At 51.2% G+C, this 6,414-nt stretch overlaps 1 pseudogene across 1 annotated transcript; it reads right to left on the reverse strand.

Annotated features, from left to right (window-relative positions):
* Window positions 1–1,649: 1,649 nt before the first annotated feature.
* LOC307053956 (transcription factor-like 5 protein) lies at window positions 1,650–6,008 on the reverse strand (annotated as a pseudogene). Its single transcript has 4 exons — window positions 5,361–6,008; window positions 4,071–4,257; window positions 3,624–3,786; window positions 1,650–1,900 (listed from the first exon to the last, which is right to left on the reverse strand). The product of its transcript is annotated as a transcription factor-like 5 protein (transcript).
* Window positions 6,009–6,414: the final 406 nt, after the last annotated feature.

The raw sequence follows: 6,414 nt of genomic DNA on the forward strand, positions 1-6,414 counted from the left end.
CTTCTCCTGGGCCAGGAGCAAGGACCAGGTCCAAGTCTCTAGACCAAGGATGGACCCAAACCCCCTGAAACTGGAAGCAAAATTGTGTGTGTGTTTCTTCTGGGCAGGACATTCTTTCACTCACCTGCCCTCCAGGTGCCAAGAAAGTCACAGAAGCTAGGATTCACAGCTTTCATCCTCCAGGGGTCCCGGTTCATAAAGGACCACAGACTACCAGCCGGTTAATATCCTCAAACCTGGTCTTTTTAGGGATGATTTACATCACAACTGGAGTCTTAGACCATCTTTAACTTTTACGTATTACGTTCAGATAATACGGCCCTTGTTTCTATTTCCCCACCTGTACGCTCAGAACTTTAGAGCAACTTTCTAAGGCAACAACAACAGCAGGAATTCACTAGATGCTCTGTAACTGCAGGCACTGGGCCAGACACTACACTTCAGCTTCTTTACTTCCTGTGTCCCATCTACGCAGTAGGTAATACACCTATTGTATAGACGAGAGACTCAGGTGGAGAGGTAAAGAATGTGTAGGAAGTTGTTAAACTAGGGAATGGCAGAGCAAGAATTTAAACTTTTACCGTCAACACGTAGTACATATGAGGCTTTTTTTCAGACGGTAGGTGCTCAGCAAATGTTTATTAAATAAATATAAACCATGCCCATTATGAGTCACGGTGAGTTCAGTGATGCCCATCACTTGGCGTGTATGTGCGGACACACCCTTAGGAAAGGGATCTAGATGCCTAGCTTTAATATATCCCTTTAAAGAAATAAATTTCCACCGCTCCACACTGTAGGTTCAGAGATGAATATTTGTCTTGCTCAATGCTCTATTTCCTGAGCCTAAAACAGAAACTGGTACAAAGTACTCAATAAATGACTAAGTTAATTAACTCTATGTTAGGGAATCATCCCGTACCCAGCTCTAACAGAAAAAGTAACCACATTTTGCTTCTACACAGAACAGCACAAATAAAATCCACAGATAAAACAACTTACATAAGCTGTAACTTCCTCCTTCTTCAATATCCTTAAAAGAACCAAGCAAAACTGAGTAACCCAGTGTGCAGGCGGACTCCCTCCCAGGAAGGCGGCCCCGGCCAGCACCTGGGAACGTAGATTTCGGGGGGGGTTCCCACCACCATTGGTCACTGGCTTATGCTAAACACCAGCTTTCCTTCTGGGCGTCTGGGATTTGGCCGCGTGCCACCTAGGGAATACCCCCCACAACCAGCCCCCAGTAGGATCCATGGCCCCGAGTCTCTAAGGAGCTTTGCTGTCCGGGAACATGTCACCAGTGCTGGGGGGTGACAGGCATCCTGAGTGGCTCCACTGAGAGGTGTTCTGGGGAGCTGGCGCCTGGGGCCCCTAGACCTCTCCCCATGCGCCTCTGCTGACTTTGCTGGGTTCTTTGCCCAAAATAAACCAAAGCCATGAGTCCTCCTAATGAATCATCAAACCTGGGGTTGGTCTTGGCTACCCCCATCCACCTAGCAAAGCAAGGTGACCATTGACTCTTGCCAGCTTTCCCTCCCTTGAACACAGAAGTGCCTACACCATTGTTTTCTACAAAAAGGTGCCTGTTACCAGCACTGACTCTCACCAGCTTGGCATCTAGGACAACTGTATACCACCGACAGCACGCATTACCTTCTATCTCTTTCCATGCGGTTGTCCCTCTCCCTCCGCTGGGACCTGCCCCGTGGGGGCCCGCTCTGCCTCTGCTCCCCGAGGGCGGCCTGGGGCGACTCCACCGACAGCCAAGCACCCTGCGCTGCTGTGGAGCCTTCACCCACATTCCGGAGCTCTCCAAGGGTTCTTCGTTCTATGTTTGTGTCCAACTGACGTATCCTACCCCGACTCCTCTTATTTATTGCTTGTTTACATAGCGCTTCTTCTTTGCAAAAGAAGGAAAAAGTGGTATTTTAATTTTTTGATTCTTCTAAACTTACCCTCGTGAATGCTGAATATATTTTTTGGTATTTTCGATCCAAGATATAAACATCAATGGGTAAGGAGCACACAGAACCAAACAAGAAGCACTTCAAAATTCCATAGAAACATCCGGCACAAGGCTCTAGGTTTCAAACTATACAACGGAACATAAACTAAATTAAAACACCCCAGAGGGCTTTCCTGGTGGCGCAGTGGCTGAGAGTCCGCCTGCTGATGCAGGGGACACGGGTTCATGCCGCGGTCCGGGAAGATCCCACGTGCCGCGGAGCGGCTGGGCCCGTGAGCCATGGCCACTGAGCCTGCGCGTCCGGAGCCTGTGTTCCGCAACGGGAGAGGCCACAACAGTGAGAGGCCCACGTACCGCAAAAAAAAAACACCCCAGGTATTATGTAATCAATACAACTTATACAGCAATACAATCAAAAGTCCCCCTTTTAAATCAAGAGCCATTTTAACTGTCATCTATGAATTAAAAAACCAAGAAGTTGTTTGATTTTTCTGATATTCAGAAGGGGAAAAAAAAAACAAACCTAGAAATATTTTCTCCAAAAGATTTTCTTGATATGCAATTATTCTAAGATGACAACTGATTTTCTAACTGCAATGCTCAGAAGAGGACAGAACCTAAGTAGTTTAGGATTAAACACGCCCTCACCTTACAAGTGAGATTCCCCCCACAAAAGGAGTCATCACGTCATAGCTTTGACCTGTGCTACAGAAATATGTCAAATTTCTATCACAGTACAGCAGGCGTCTAAGAAGTACCTGTGGTGATGTGCATTCCCGAGGTACTGTACAAAGCCAAACCCTCTACGATGAAAGAATCACTTAACACACATTTCAGAATGGTGATAACTTTGCAAAAGACATAGAGAGGAATTCACAAGTATTGGTAATATTTTGGTTCTTCAGCTGAGTAGTCAGTACAGGGACTATTTTAATTTTAACCTTTATACCTTACAAATGCTAACATATACTTTCACGAGCAATGTCATAAGAACAATGGAAAATTAATCACTGGCGTGGGAGAAAGAAGGAGAGCTCCATCCCTACCCTGTCTTTATCAGCTCTTGAAAAGCTTAGTGTAAGCTGTGTTATTGTTGGATAACTCGAAAAAGAATGTTTTCCAGGAAAAACGGATTGAGGGTTAACGTCAGGGGTAAGCAAAGTTTGCCTTCAGAAGTTTCTTTCTTTCTAAGACTTTCTGTATCACCTTATGGCCTCTTGCTCCCAACTCAATCCTTTGCCCACCTGCAGATGGTCCCCTAAAGCTCTGAGCGGATTTCAGACTCCTGCCTCACTCATGAAGTATGAAATAAGAGAAAAAAAAAAAAACACCTAAATTTGCTGTCAGTAACGAAAATGTACCTAAGTCTATCATGTTTCTGTTTAAGGAGGTTACTGTTAAGAAAAAGCAGCCCCTAAACTCAACGTTTCCAGGCCAAGTATAAACGTGATGTTCAAAATTCGCAAGGATGTTCCAAGTGAGGTGACTGGGCAGAGGGACAGAAGGATTCCTAAGATGCAAGCAGGCTTCCGAGATCCTTTCATTTCTTTATAAACCACCTCTCTCCCCTCCCCGACCCGTGGACAAAAAAAAAAAGGGGGGCAGAGACATCAGGCAGGAGGAGAAAGCACCTGCCAGCTTCTGTTTTATCGCTTACCTCCTACTTTAATCCGAACCTGCTCATGCAAAGCTTTGTTTCTACTACCCAAAGTCTGTTTAGTGGATTCAATTTACCTCTGATGACAGAAAGAAAATGCTCTCGGCAATCCAACATCCTGATGCTTGGTAGCTTCAAGTACAGAACGTGAGTTACTACAACTCTGGAAAACAATGAAGCAACAGGAACGTTATCAACAGGTGACAATCTCCTCTCTACGCACAAATAAAACGCACTTTAATAGAAGTAACGTCAAAGTTATTCACATGAACTTGAAGAACTTTAGGTGCACTAAGGATTTTTAAATATCCCCGAACCACATAAATACTCTCGATTTTAACAAGTTATCGAGCTCAGTGAAAGACAAAAACAGCCTTGGGACCTAACTAAAATACAATTTATCCATTTAACACAAAAGAGCAAAGCTTCGCAAATCATTTTCCCTACCTGTGTTTGTGAAAGATTAGAATTTCCACTAGTAGAGCAACTATTTGCAGTAAACAGAGGGTATGTAAATTGAAGAGCAGTAGTTGCAGCAGCTGTTTTATTTTTCACTCATGTTCTACATTTGTTTTGTTGCTGATGAAGTGGAACACTCATTAATTCGGATGGATGGCGAATAAGAGTTACCAAACTGCCAAGACAAAAGAAACCCAGAAACACATGAAGAGTATGTGGCAGGTAAGTTTCCTGAAACACCACAATCACTATCACACTCTAATGGCTAACATTTGATTTTCTGGATAGGAACTCGAATCTGTTACCATGAATGCCCCCCATCATGGAAATCTCTACAAAACAATTATCAGCTAGTGTCGGAGGGGACAAGTTCAAACTTTCTTCCTCACATTGGAAGGTGTGGCTGTGTGTCATCTTTTAGTTACACCTCCCTTCCCATTACACTTCTGACACCAATCTCTGTTTTTTTCTGGCCATCCTCCAAACTCTGACGACTATGGGCAAAACGGGGAAAACTACAGGGTGGGGACAGACAGAAAGCTGAGGAGACACCCTAGCAGACAGGCTACTCCTCTCCGATAGTTGTTGCTGCGAGATCACTTATGGGCTGGCAGTCTGGCTGAAGGATGAAGCTGCATTTTACACTCAAAGACTCACAACATGACGTCTGTCCTCCCAGGGGATGCATCTGTGCAAGATCAGGTCAGCCTCAACCTGAGTCAACAGAGGGGGAAGCAGAGGTCTCTCCTGACATTTAGGTGGGTGATTTGGGGACAAAACCTTTGTTCCTCAGGAACATGTGTGCACTTACCTCAACTCATCTCTCTTCCACATGCAGACGCAGAGCGCACACCGCAAAGGTAATGCTGCAGGCTGTGTACTTAATATCTGCTTGCTGTGCCTGCACAGAGCACACAAACTTGCAGCTCAGCCTCCACACCCACTGAGGTCTGCTCCCTGTTAAGATGCAAGCTGCAGTGAGGCCGCTGGCCTCTGCAGAAAACCCGGGTCTACATCCAGACCGAGGCTGGTGCTTCTCTGCACAGGACCCTGGTCTACACCCGGACCCAGGCTACTGCCTCCCTGCAGAGGCCTCTGGTTCCACCCGGATACAGGCCGGTGGCCTCTGCTGAGGACCCTGGTCTACACCCAGACCCACGATGCTGCTTCTCTGCAAGGACCCTGGTCTATACCCGCACACAGCCTGCTGCTTCTCTGCACAGGACCCTGGTCTACACCCTGATCCAGCCGGGCCCGCTCCCTGGGGGATGCACCCACTTGTTGAGCGCCATGTCAGGCTCGGGGGGATCCGCACCGCGCGGGGCTGGCGGGGGCTCGGCTGCTATGCTGTTGAAGCCGTCCTCCAGGCGGACGCGCACCGCCCACTTGGCCCGCACCTCGGTCGCGCCCTCCACGTTCTCCTTGCCGGCGCCGTCGGGCGCCTTGGACCGGGGTGCGCCGGCGCCCGGTCCGTCGGCGCCCGGCGTCTTCTCGGCGGCGCGGGGCGCGCCCGCCTCGCTCAGCAGCAGCATGCGCAGCTCCTGGAAGTCGATGTGGCCCAGGCACTGGTTGGCGCCCGCGAAGCCACCATAGGCCAGCGCAGGCGGCACAGCACCGGGTACACGGGCGGCGCGACCCCGCCGCCGCGCCCACGGCCGCAGCGAAGCCCCCCGCCGCTGCGCCCGACGCCGCCGCCGCCAGGAAGCAAGAGTTGACGCGCGTCTCGAGCTCGCCGTCGGACGCCGCCGCCTCCATGTGCGAGTAGACGATGTGCTGCAGCTGCATGTACTCGATCTCCGTCATCTCCACAAGGCTCAGCTCGCTGGTCCTGAAACTCAGCCCCGCCTCGCCGAGCGCCGCATCCGCGCCCTCGGGGCCCGCCGGCCCGCCCGCCTGCGGCGGCTCCTGCTGCCCGGGGCCCGACATGCCTGCGCCAAAGGCGTGTGGCGCGCGGGCGGGCCTGCTGCGCCAGGCCGGGCGGTCGGGTACACAGAAACCGACGGCCGCGGCGGGCCTGCGCCGCCCGCCCGCAATGGCGGACCCTCCCCGGCCCCGCCCCGCCCCGCCCCGCCCCGCCCGGAGGTCCCACCCCGAGGGCGGGCCACACCCACCGCCCGCCCGCCCCGCCCCCGCCGCGGCGCCCCGTCCCGAGCTGCGCGCCCATGTTGGGGACGCGGGGTTCTGGTGGCGGGGGCGCGGCGCGCGGGTCCAGGCCGTCCAAGTCCAGTGCCTGAGGGCCCAGACCACCCGGGTCGAGTGTCCGCAGGGCCGGGCCGCCCGGATCCCAATGTCCAAGGGGCCAAACGCCCGAGTCCAGTGTCCGAGGGTCAGA

Source organism: Hyperoodon ampullatus (genome assembly GCF_949752795.1).
Source record: "Hyperoodon ampullatus genome assembly, chromosome: 5".
Classification (NCBI taxonomy): Eukaryota; Metazoa; Chordata; class Mammalia; order Artiodactyla; family Ziphiidae; genus Hyperoodon; species Hyperoodon ampullatus.